Source organism: Filicampus tigris, chromosome 3 (genome assembly GCF_054856515.1).
Source record: "Filicampus tigris isolate MCC_2025a chromosome 3, RoL_Ftig_1.0, whole genome shotgun sequence".
Classification (NCBI taxonomy): Eukaryota; Metazoa; Chordata; class Actinopteri; order Syngnathiformes; family Syngnathidae; genus Filicampus; species Filicampus tigris.
In genome coordinates this window covers 30,190,184-30,202,194 of record NC_141219.1, presented here as the reverse complement: position 1 = coordinate 30,202,194, position 12,011 = coordinate 30,190,184, and the positions used below count along the sequence as shown (strand labels likewise).

The following is a 12,011-nucleotide window of genomic DNA, read 5'->3' as shown; positions in this document are numbered from 1 at the left end:
CATTCTGATAAATATTGCATTTGTGGAATAAGTGGTAGTCCACTCGTTTTAGCCATCGCCGGGAGCGGCCATTTTGTCTCTAAATGAACTGAAAATGACATCACAACTGCCCACAACGACTAATCACGGCTCAGATTCAGAAAACAGGTCAGCTGTGATTGGTCATTGTGAGCAGTTGTGATGTCATTTTCAGTCGACAGAAGACAAAATGGCCACCCCCAGAGATGGCTAAAACGAGTGCATTTTGCTTATATTCCACAAACACAAAATTAATCAGAATGCCGCGTTTCAACTAGTGGGCCTGCTGGGAACAAATTCTGGAAAAAAATATGTTTAGGTTGACTTCCGCTTTAAGAAACCGGATTCTTTAGGGTTTTACATCCCACATGATATTTTTAAACGAGTTGGAGGTTTTGTGTTTCTTTTAAAATGTGATTTTGATATATCGAAGTTGCCAGAAAATCTGAATATCACAAACAGGTGTCACACTTTTGGAAGATGGTATTTACACATAATTTTACACCCTATGGAACAACAGAGTAATAACGTCTAACAAGAAAACTTTGTTTATTCAAAAATGGTACCAAAAAATGTCATCCTTATTACAGATATATTAGACAAAGATGGTCAATTCCTGAGTATGGTAGATTTTGTGAAAAAATGTAGCCTTACAAGTTCGAAAAGTGAATATAAAGAATTTGTAAAGCTGTTCCTATGGCCAATCCCAATCATTAAACATGATTCAAGATTATTTAATTTACTTTAAATGACAGATCTTGTTATCAAATATTCAATTAAACTATATTTCCCTTAATGATACAAAATGTCATAATAAATATGTTAATCAAATATTTAAAAATAAACTATTTCATGACTTTGAAAGAAGTGCTAAAATTAAGAACAATTAGGTAAAATTACAAAAGAACATATGTGCTTTTTGAAATGGCCAATACCTCCTAAAGTAAAAGAAATGCAATTCAAAATTCTACATGGTTACTACCCAGGAGCAGCAATGTTGAAAAAACGATTTGGGTTTGAGGTGGAGCCTTGTGGCTTTTGTATGGGCTGATATTTGTGCCACTAGAAACTGAATCTGAATTGCTTAACTTGAATATTTGAATTGAAAACGGACTTATTGAATTGAAAAACTGAATTATTGAATTGAAGAACTGAATTATTGAATTACATAAATTGTATATTTGATAAATATACAATTTCACAATACAATGCTCAGCACGGCCGCCGGGCCCGAGATCATAGAGCGAGGCCGCCAAATGTCCAAAATATAAGCAGTCAGGGTTCGTGTGCGCATTCATTCTCTGGTCCACTTTAGCTTGTATAAGTGGAGAAGCGATCGCCCCGGTATTTTTGATTTCGTGGAGGTGATCATGATGAAATCACGTTTTATGTCAATAAATCCAAACTATTGTGCAGAACACTTTTATACTTTCACAGGTTGAAGTGGACAAGAGTAGTAATGTGCATTTGCGATCGGTCGCCGTTTTAGACAACAGAACTGACAAAGTGAGCAATATTACCACCTTGCCTCCCTCCCGTGACGTAGACCGCTGAGACCGAAAAAATAACAATCACACCCAGGCCCACCCATAGCTCCACCCTTGCAATAGGAGCTCGGAATAAAGGCTGAAATTAGTCAGTCTCATCATATCTTGAGGTAGATGCACTTTAACACTAGTCACACTCACACAATAGAACCTTGTCAAATCTCAAATCAACATGTAGAGCATGAAGTGCATTAACAATTTACTACAGTAACAAAGACAATCCAAACAAAGACAGGCTACTACAACTACTGCATCTCAAATTATTTTCAAATTAAACAGACACAGCATAAAACGAAAATAAAACAAGACATATATCAAAACTAGTCAGGAGATAACAATACTGTAACTACAATGAATTCAGTTGTAAACACACGTGTCCACCATAGCAGCACTATGCACTTCCAGAAGCAAGGAAAGCACTGCTGAAACACTTTAGGTTATGTCCATCACAACTCAAGCCTTTTCGTTTTCTCCATAACAGCAACAGCAGCCACAAAGTTCACAGAAAGCTCTATCTGACTCGTCTTTCACTGGCTTCACCCACGGACAATGAGTTCCCAGACCTTGTAACTGCATTTCATTTTCTTTGCAGTCTTCTTACTTTCCTTAGAGTCCTTCATTAATTCATCACAAATTACTGAAACGTGTCGCTAAAATGCTTGTTTTTGGTAGGTGTATCTTTAAAAACAACTATTGCCTGCATGTGCGCCCTGCTCGCACACAGTCAGTCACACCTGCCCGAAAAACCCTACGCCCCCCCCCCACACACACACGTACACACAGCCCGAGACCCGCCCCCATAATAGCCTCCACTGTGTGTTGTCTGCTCTCCTCACACAGGCGTTTAAAAAAAAACAAGATTTTAGACGCACGTTTGAAAATTGGTGCCTGCCGATCAGACATGCGGGACGCATCAAAGATCATTAAAATGCGGTACAGTCCCGCGCAAATCAGGACATATGGTCACCCCATATTGAGGGCCTGAACATCCCTCTCTATATAAGTTCTCTAATAGTAATGTTTGCACTTTTATTCCTTGTACGTACACACTGACTAATCGAATGCTGGAAAGGGAATTTTGACTGGTCTGTTCCATTAAATTTAAACAGATTCATTTCAAATTAGCTAAAAATATTGCTATAATGATTAAATGTAGACACCTACTAGACCAAACGTCTCTCCATATCTTGCATTGCTCACCTATCCTAAAAAAAACAAACAGTCAGAATTGTGCACAATGTCGAGTTCAGAGTCCATACAAACACACTGTTTCTAAATTCTCACCATTTAAAGCTTGAAGATCAAGGGGCCATTCCTCCCAATCACACCCTTCCAGGTCTCACTGTCATTGCCCACGTGAGCATTGAAGGCCTCCAGCAGAACAATGGAGTCCCCAGGGGGCGCACTCTCCATCACACTCCAAAAAGGGTGGGTACTCTGAACTACTGTTTGGTGCATAGGCACAAACAACAGTCAGGACCCCTCCCTCCACCCGAAGGCGGAGGGAGGCTACCCCAGAATGGAAGAGTGTCCAACCCCTCTCGAGAGGACTGGCACCAGAGCCCAAGCTGTGCGTGGAGGGGAGCCCGACTATATCTAGTCGGACCTTCTCAGCCTTGCACACCAGCCTGGGCTCCTTGCCCGCCAGAAAGGTGACATTCCATGTCCCAAGAGCTAGTTTCTATAGCCGGGGGTCGGACCGCCAAGGTCCCTGCCACAAGGGCACCCGACCCCTTCGGCCACCCCCCAAAGGTGGTGAGCCCGTAGGAGGGGGGGGACCCACGTTGCCTTTTAGGGCTAAGCTCAGCCTGGCCCCATGGCTGCAGGCCCAGCCACCAGATGTTCGCCAGCGAGCCCCACCTCGGCCTGGCTCCAAAGGGGGGTCCCGGTGACCAGTGTCTGGTCAAGAGGAAACTGAATCCAATTTTGACGTTCATCATTAAGGTTCTGTGAGCCATGCTTGGTCTGCCATGGGTGACCCTTCCAGTGGCATAAAGCCCCTGACAACTTAGCTTCAAGGATCATTGGAACAAGCAAACCCCTCCACCACGGTAAGGTGACGGTTCAAGGAGGCGGCCAATAGACTGAGAATTGGAATTGGATAAAAAAAAAAGTGTAAAGGTACAAAGGTAGAAAGACGCAACAATGCTCCCCGCTCTAGTGGTAGAAATGTGGTTGTTGTCTTGCCAAAGGCGAAGAGGTGAAGGAAAAAAATCCCAACAAAACAACAACTTCTTTGAGAATCAGAGAAAACAATGGAAACTGTAATTCCGTATTCAAACATAAAGTGGAGCCCAACGAATTCCTCAAACTCACAGCACGTCCAATTCAAAACAGGTGCGTTGACACACTCCCATTCAGTGCAGAGGAAGAAGCGCAGGGACGTTGTTGGTGAGTCTCGCTTAAAGGTCAGGGTGCAAACATTTTTCAGAGTCTGTTAAAATTCGTATTCTCATTGGTAATAGGTTTTATAATACATACAAGTCACTTCCTGCAAGTTGTCAACCACAGATCGATTAGAAAATAGGTTTTACTTACTCATTCAGAGTGTTTCCAAACCTCATGGAAGCTCGAGGAATCGTGGCTCTAGCCACCGGAAGTGACGTAATATAGCTAAACAGCTCGCTACACCATAGTGTGTACAATTTCCGTGCACTACACAGCACTGGACATTCAATGGCGACCGATGTTTTGGAATGAGAGGATTTTGAAACACACGAGCCAACAGAAGGGGCCGTTATCAGACCGTTCATGATTACTAGGCACTGAATCCTCCGGCTACTGTGACGTCACATCTACGGAAAAAGCCGAAGATGAAGGGGCACGAGATTCAAACGGCAGACGTCACATTCTGAATTGTATTTAGTGATTAAATTGCTGTCTACCAATGACCTAATCACATTTTAATGACAGTTATGCATTGTAAAGGGGGTTCTAGAAGGCTACAGAAAAGTCTTCAATGTTTGCTCCCTGACCTTTAACATTCAGTTGCAGTACATTAGACCAACTGTCTTAGTATTATTCATGTTGGTGGGAGAAGCTCTTTAGGTGGCCATTTTAAGTTGCTTCCTGCCTCTGTTAGGATTTTGAATTACTTGAATATTGAACTGCTTAATACATGACGTTAATGATTTGATATTTAATAAGTCAAAATGGAAAAATATTAAGGAATGTTAAAATATTAAATAACTAAAGTGAGTATTAAGTAATTAACTTTTTGTCATATGCGTTCTGTGACATTTCTTCACTTTGTTTAAACAGAGACACATTTAAAGGGGTACAATTAACACAAAAAAAAATCCTATTTCATATCTTTATTACTTTCTTCAAGGTGTTCAACCTGCAAAACTGCAAACTAAGAAACGTTCAATAAATGTTTGAAAAGCTGAATTGGCCTCGTGTCCTACGTTCTTCCTGTCCATCAAGCTGGACCAGCTCTACACATGGAAAAAGCTTGACAGTTATGCACTCCCGGCCTGAACGGGTTAAGCAGCAAAATCCACCATTAGATGGACAAAAACGGGTATATTTTACTGCTACTCATATATATCTACTCATATTCCACAAACACAATATTAATCAGAATGCTGTGTTTCGACTAGTGGGCCTGCATAGAAAACATTCTTGAAAAGAACATTTTGGGGTTGACTTCCCCTTTAACGAGGCATAAAAAATATTTTATATTTTAATATAACATGAAGGCGGCACGGTGGTCGACTGGTTAGCACGTCCGCCTCACAGTTCAGAGGTCGTGGGTTCGATCCCGGCTCCAGCCTCCCTGTGTGGAGTTTGCATGTTCTCCCCGTGCCTGCGTGGGTTTCCTCCGGGTACTCCGGTTTCCTCCCACATTCCAAAAACATGCATGGTAAGTTGATTGGACTGTCTAAATTGCCCCATGGTGTGATTGTGAGTGCGAAAGTCTGTCTCTGTGTGCCCTGCGATTGGCTGGCAACCAATTCAGGGTGTCCCCCGCCTACTGCCCAAAGACAGCTGGGATAGGCTCCAGCACGCCCGCGACCCTTGTGAGGATAAGCGGTATGGATAATGAATGAATATAACATGAACAAGACTGGCCGGTTTGGCCCTCCTGCTGCTGCCGCAGTGGCCATACTTAGCAGCAGTAAAATGTGGAACTGCAAGCAGGGGTCGCAGTGAGGACTCTCTTGACTGCTGGAGGCTCTCTGCCAGGTAGGCTGCGCTGCTTGCAGAGTGAGTGTGGTAGACGCTGCAGGCACATATTAGTATTGTATTCGGATACGGTGTGTAAGTATCGATACTTTTCAAAGAGTCGATACTGTAGTGTACAGTATTTTCTTTTGAAGAGCGGGTCTGTCTCGGCGTCCCTCTGGAGAGGACGCAGAGCAAGGATTAATCAGGAAAAAGACTTCTTCAACACTCAGTTGATTGCAAAAAGGATTTTCTTGACCAATACAGCTGATGTTAAAGAGTGTCCCAAAAGGTTGCCGCGCGCGTGTGCGTCCGCTCTGTGTCTACCTTATAGGGAGCAGGATGAATATTCAAACTAGGTTATTACATATGCATTGATTACCTCCAAATGGCTAAGTTCTTTGTTCTCTCCCCCCAAAGCCTCCAGAGGAAGTAAACTGCCCCCCTTGTCATGTCCGTTTTTACGTGCCGTAAGGCAATTACAAGGCCAGGACCCAGGAGGCGGAGAGCAGTAATCCAAAAAGGCAAAGTTTATTTTGGCACAAAGTAACAACACAAAATCACTGGGTTCAAAAGTAGGGAAAACTAATATATATTCAGGAAAATAAAATAGCAACTAAAAATCACCCAGGAAGACAAAGTAGCAACTGAAAATCACCTTGCTCAGGGTAATACAATTAAACAACAAAAGGGAGTAACTCAGTTCACCGGGAGTTGTCCACTCTAGAGCTGGCGCGCGTGTCAGGAGGAATTCAACAGCAAGGCGCATGGAAGTCTAGGAATCATCTGGCACAGGAGTTAAGGGGAGAAGCTGGTTAAGTAGTCTATCTAATTAGTCTGATGCTGTTCAGGTGAGTACGTGAGTCTCTGCTTGCAGAGTTAAGTTCCCCCTACTGCCACAATCCAGCACTGCACAGAGAAGGAAGGGGAGAGGCAGGCACAGCGAACGCTGACCACGTCATCCGTAGCCAAAAGGTTGCACTCCCCTGGGTTTTATTACCTTGGGAATAATCAGATAACAGCAAGTAAAGGGTAGAATTGTTCAAACAGACGTTCACTCCTCGTGGACATCCTGGCCTCCCCCTTAAGAACCAGTGACCTACTGACTCCCTTAGTCAGCAGCCACAGCCACTCTTCATTTAAGATAGGAGCAAACGAAGACTAACTATATTAGTCTAAATTAAAATATACCTCAATACTTTTTGACAACGCTAGTTTAGATACCATTGACATACTGTATTATGTGTGGTGGGGTAGGCATTTACAAGCTTCTGCGTCAGCCGAATCCTTTGGGCTCTTATTCCTATATACTGAATATTGTATGTAAATGCATTCTTTGGAATGTACTACGCCCAAATAAACTAAACTAAATAAGTCTTCAAAAACATAAGCATTATGTCATAAGATGGTCTATTATTAAAGAGGAAGTCACCTTAAACATATTTTTTCCCAAGAATATGAATTATGTAGGTCTACTAATTGAAACAAGGCATTCTGATTAACATTGCGTTTGTTGAATATGTGAAATTCACCTGTTTTAGCTAGCTCAGGGGGCAGCCATTTTGTCACTTCTGTCAACTGAAGATGACATCAAAGTTGCTCAAGGGCTCAGGCAACGACCAATCACGGCTCTGCTTCAGAAAACTGGTGAGTCGTGATTGTTTGTTGTCTGAGCCCTGAGCATTTCGATGTCATCTTCAGGCAACAGCTTTAAGCAAGCAAATAATATGTATTTGTTGTTTTTATCCGGATACCCAATTATTCGATTTGAAATTTCAGTAGGATCGCGAACACCAAAATATTTGCTAGCCCTAAAGCTGATCAAAATCTTTAGTTCCACATCAATTTCAGGTAGGGGTAAATATGTCCATCTGACAAGATCATGCTCCCGTGGTATATTTAACCTGCATACAGGAATTGCCTTCGGTGTTAAGACATTGGCAAGTCAAAGTGGAGGTCACTTTTCCAGGCCAGCTACCTCCAGATCTGATACAATACAACTTCCCAAAAGCTTTTCCTGGCGTAAGATAATTCTACTTCCACTTCCTGAAACATTCAGCTTCTTCATCAGACTTAAGGTGCAAAAGGAGCTCCAACTACCTTGGTCCAAAAACGCATATGTTTCCATATAGTGCTTGTGGTCCTCCTCTTATGTACTGTGCTATCAAGTGCAGACAGTCTCCAGCATCTGCTGCCCTTTCTTACCCACTGTGTTTAGAGTCTCTCATAAAGGCGCGATAGTGAAGAGGATCTCCATCAGACACCCGGATCGCTCTTTTGTGCAAATGAGAGATGCTTTGGTGTTGTGCCAGCGGAGTAGAAATTTCATTTTGCTTTGTGTAACTCAGTGGATACTGAGCCAAAGCATTCAGAAAAGCTGATACATAAATACCAAAAATATTAGTTATTAGAAATAAATACTTTGACTTGCATGATGTTCTGTGACTAAATTACGGTTCAATTTGGGATGGTTTACTGTAGGTGCAGTGTTGTTAAAGTTGCGGGGCTGAAGCTTACGTGAGTTCATATTTGTTCAGTTATTTTCATTTTCTACAGTAATGTTCACTTTGAGGAAACATTTACAGCCTAACTTTATACAACCTGTCATTCATCCTAATTCTGTATTGTCATTGGTTAATGACAAATTTAGCCAATGTTAATTACTTTGCGATCGAGGGGTGGAACTTGTTCCAACTGACTCTACCTGCTCGCATGAGAAGTGAGTGTTTGTTTGAGCTTTGAGCACACGCTGGAGTGCAGCTGTTTCATCAGATATTTTGAGTTTTTGTACATAACATCGGGATAAACTACGCATTTTCACTGGATGTTTGTACTCACTGGATGCCTTAGAGGTAATTAAACTGGTCTGGTTATGTTAAAAATAAACTATTACTGTCCGTTTGGTTTATATTAGCATTTTAGCTAATCACAATTAGCCTAGCTACAACTGTGACGTTAGTTGGATTTAGCTTCTAATGATAAGGAGTTGAGATACAACTTCCCGCTAATTCTAAATGAAATAGTATATGGACTTGTAGCTCAGTACTGTCCTGTTGAAGGGACGGTGGGGCCGGGATGGCCATGTTTTCACTAACAAGTTCATTTTATATATTTTTTGATCAGGAAAATGAAAAGAGTTGCCATTTTCTATTTTAACCATTCATTTTGGAGAAATTAGGAAATAAGTAACTCCATGAATAACGGCCCTTGCCAATGAGCACAATGCCCCCTACCGTTCTATCCTTGTTCGGCCGTAGTCACGCGAGGAACCAATTCCAAACTCTCCATTGGAAATCATTGTACCTTTATTGCTTATAACGTCCAAAAACGGCGATCAATTGGCACCAAAATTTATGTGGTCATCCCTACTAATGACTACGGAGCCCCAGACATGACATTTGAAAAACAAAACCTAGTTTGAATTAGTAATTCGTGCGCACTAATTACTAATTACTAATTACTAATTCGTGCGCACCAATTACTACTTTGTGCTGTTTGAACTGTTAATTCGTGCGCACAAAATAGTTACCGCATGCGCATGAAGTAGTTAAAGCGTGCGCACGAAGGAGCCGTGGCTCTTGGTCAGTTGATAATGAAAATCGAACGCACCTTCTTTCAAAGTTCAAAGGTCGAGGGAAAGCTACACAATGGACAGGGGCAGCTTGATCGAATTTTACTTTAGACTCAGGATGAGTTACAAGGACATAATGAAAAGCCTGGCATTGCAAGGAATCATTATCACCGAGAGACATTTGAATAGACTGCTGAGAGCCCGGTTGCGGCGGAAATAGCACTTGGACGCCGGGATCGATTTCTTTGTTCAGCAACTGCAAGACTCCGGAAGGGATCACGGTTACCGGTGGATGTATACGAAATGTAAACAACATAATATTTGTATCTGAAAAGAAGACGTCAGAATCCTCCTCTCTCGACTGGACCCCGTCAATTCACAACTTCGTCGGACCCGTCGGCTAAGAAGGAGGCAATATTTTGCCGACGGACCAAACTTCGTGTGGAACATCGGTTCATACGACAAACTTAAGCCGTATGGGATATTCATTAACGGCTGCATTGACGGATTCTCGCGTAATGTCATTTGGCTGCGGGCAGCTCTGATCAACAGTGACCCCAAAGTTATTGGGGGGTACTTTGTGGAAGCAGTGGAACGCTGTGGCGGCGTCCCCAAACTAGTACCAACAGACATGGGCACAGAGAAAGTCGTGGTGAGAGACATTCAACTGTATTTAAGGAGAAATGACGTTGATGACAGAGCTGTGGAGAGAGGTTATATTGTAGGGGCAAGTACTGCAAACCAGAGAATTGACAGCTGGTGGGTAGTGATGAGAAAAGAAGGAATCGAACCCTCGATCGCTCTTCTCTGAGAACTGAAGGATGAAGGGTTCTTCACTGGGGATTTTGTTGACAAAGCCCTGTCACAGTTCTGTTTCATGCCAATCATTCAGCTAAGCAGCCTATACAGCTTTACCCCAGGAGTCACCAACCTTTTTCAAACTGAGAGATACTTCCTGGCCACTGATTAATGGGAAGGGCTGCCAGTTTGATACACGCTTCTGAAATAACACATTTTCTCAAATTACCCTTAATGTTATTGTTGAATTACCCTTAATAATTATATTATTGATTTAAAAAAAAATCATATTCATTTATGTGAACTGAAGACACAGTAAAAAGTGGTTTGAGGGGTAATCTGATTTTGCCCGATTCCTGCCATTTATTCTTCTTAACCAGGCAGAGAATAAAGAGGACTATATTTCACTCATTATAATCACATTTTTTAACAATACACTGTATAACAAAGCTAAGTCTTTTTCATGTTTCTTCAACAGGAGTTGTTGAACGACCAGGGGTGTTTGGAATGCTCGCCGTATAAGGCCCTCCAAAAACATCAACGGTATCCCAGTGGGATACCTGATGTCATGTACATGGCCCCTCACATTTGGGGTGCAGAAGACTGTCTTGTTCCACTGACTGTAGATATGACCATGTGTAAAGATAGCTGTACATTTTTAAATTCAGTCCCATGTGATGTGGATCGGTTTGATTTATGCACAGTATTAATGGGGGAATCAAACTGGGAGTTTCCATGTACTATGTCCCAAGCACTTGACTTGTACTTGAATCTGAGGGACACAGTTCGTTCACAGGTATTTTAAATAATTCAAATAATAATCAGATGATGTGATACAGTAGATAGCAAATCTAATAATGGGATATGTTTTTACAGTTTATGAAATGATTAGAAACTAACCTTTTACTGTCAAGTCCTAAAGGTCATCCAAAAAAATAGATCCCTTGCTCTCAAAGACAATAGCACCTTGGACAGCAACCACATATACTGGCAATGGCTCATAAATCTATAATGAAGTATAAAAAATACTCAAGACCAGGTAGGCTACTGTATGGTGTAGACTTTATGCTTTTATTCTCAAATGTTTTTTTCTGAGCCTTTTTAAGTAACAGTGTGAGATTTTATCGATCCGATGTTTGCTCAAGAACAGTATTCTATTATAAATCTCACAACATTTTCAATTGTAGAAACTGTACAGACAAAGTGACTTTTAAAATAACTCTGGTTGCTCTCCTAATCAATGATCAAGCGTAAAGATGTACTTTGTTCATCAAGAAATAAAAATAAAATGAATATCAACATTTTGTAAAAACTTGGCTTGTCAAACAGTTAACAACACACACCACTTTAAAAACAGGTGAAATAAAATGCCCCAGAAAAAAAAGAAGGCACAAAAGTATGAATGGCCATTATGGACATTTTTCTGGATTACCTGTCACACACACCCACACACACACACACACACACATATCATATAGAGTCACAGACACTACTGAAATTCTGACATGTGTGATGTGTATGCCTCCTTGGTGTTGGCATAGAAAAGGTCCAGTGTTTTATTGTCTGTGGTGTGGCAGGTGACATACTGTGTGAATGAAGGCAGAGAGGAGGAAGGGGAGGCATGATTGAAGTCACCAGAGATGAGTAGCAGGGCATTTGGGCGCTGTGTTTGTAGCCTGCAAACGGCTGCAGTCAAGACATCACAGGCTGTGTCGCCGTTGGCAGCGAGGGGGATGTAGACGGGCACCGCGATCACATGACTAAACTCTTGCGGGATGTAGAATGGCCTCAAGCCAAAAGCTAACAGCTCAATATCCCTGCTGCAAAGCTGCTCCTTAATCGTGATGTGCCCAGGATTACACCATCTATCGTTCACAAACACAGCCAGCCCTCCTCCTTTCCTCTTTCCA

General features: G+C 41.9%; 1 pseudogene across 1 annotated transcript; it reads left to right on the top strand.

Annotated features, from left to right (window-relative positions):
- Positions 1–9,363: 9,363 nt before the first annotated feature.
- On the top strand, positions 9,364–11,263 carry LOC147150614 (uncharacterized; annotated as a pseudogene). Its single transcript, XR_015086328.1, has 2 exons — positions 9,364–10,062; positions 10,580–11,263. The product of XR_015086328.1 is annotated as an uncharacterized LOC147150614 (transcript).
- Positions 11,264–12,011: the final 748 nt, after the last annotated feature.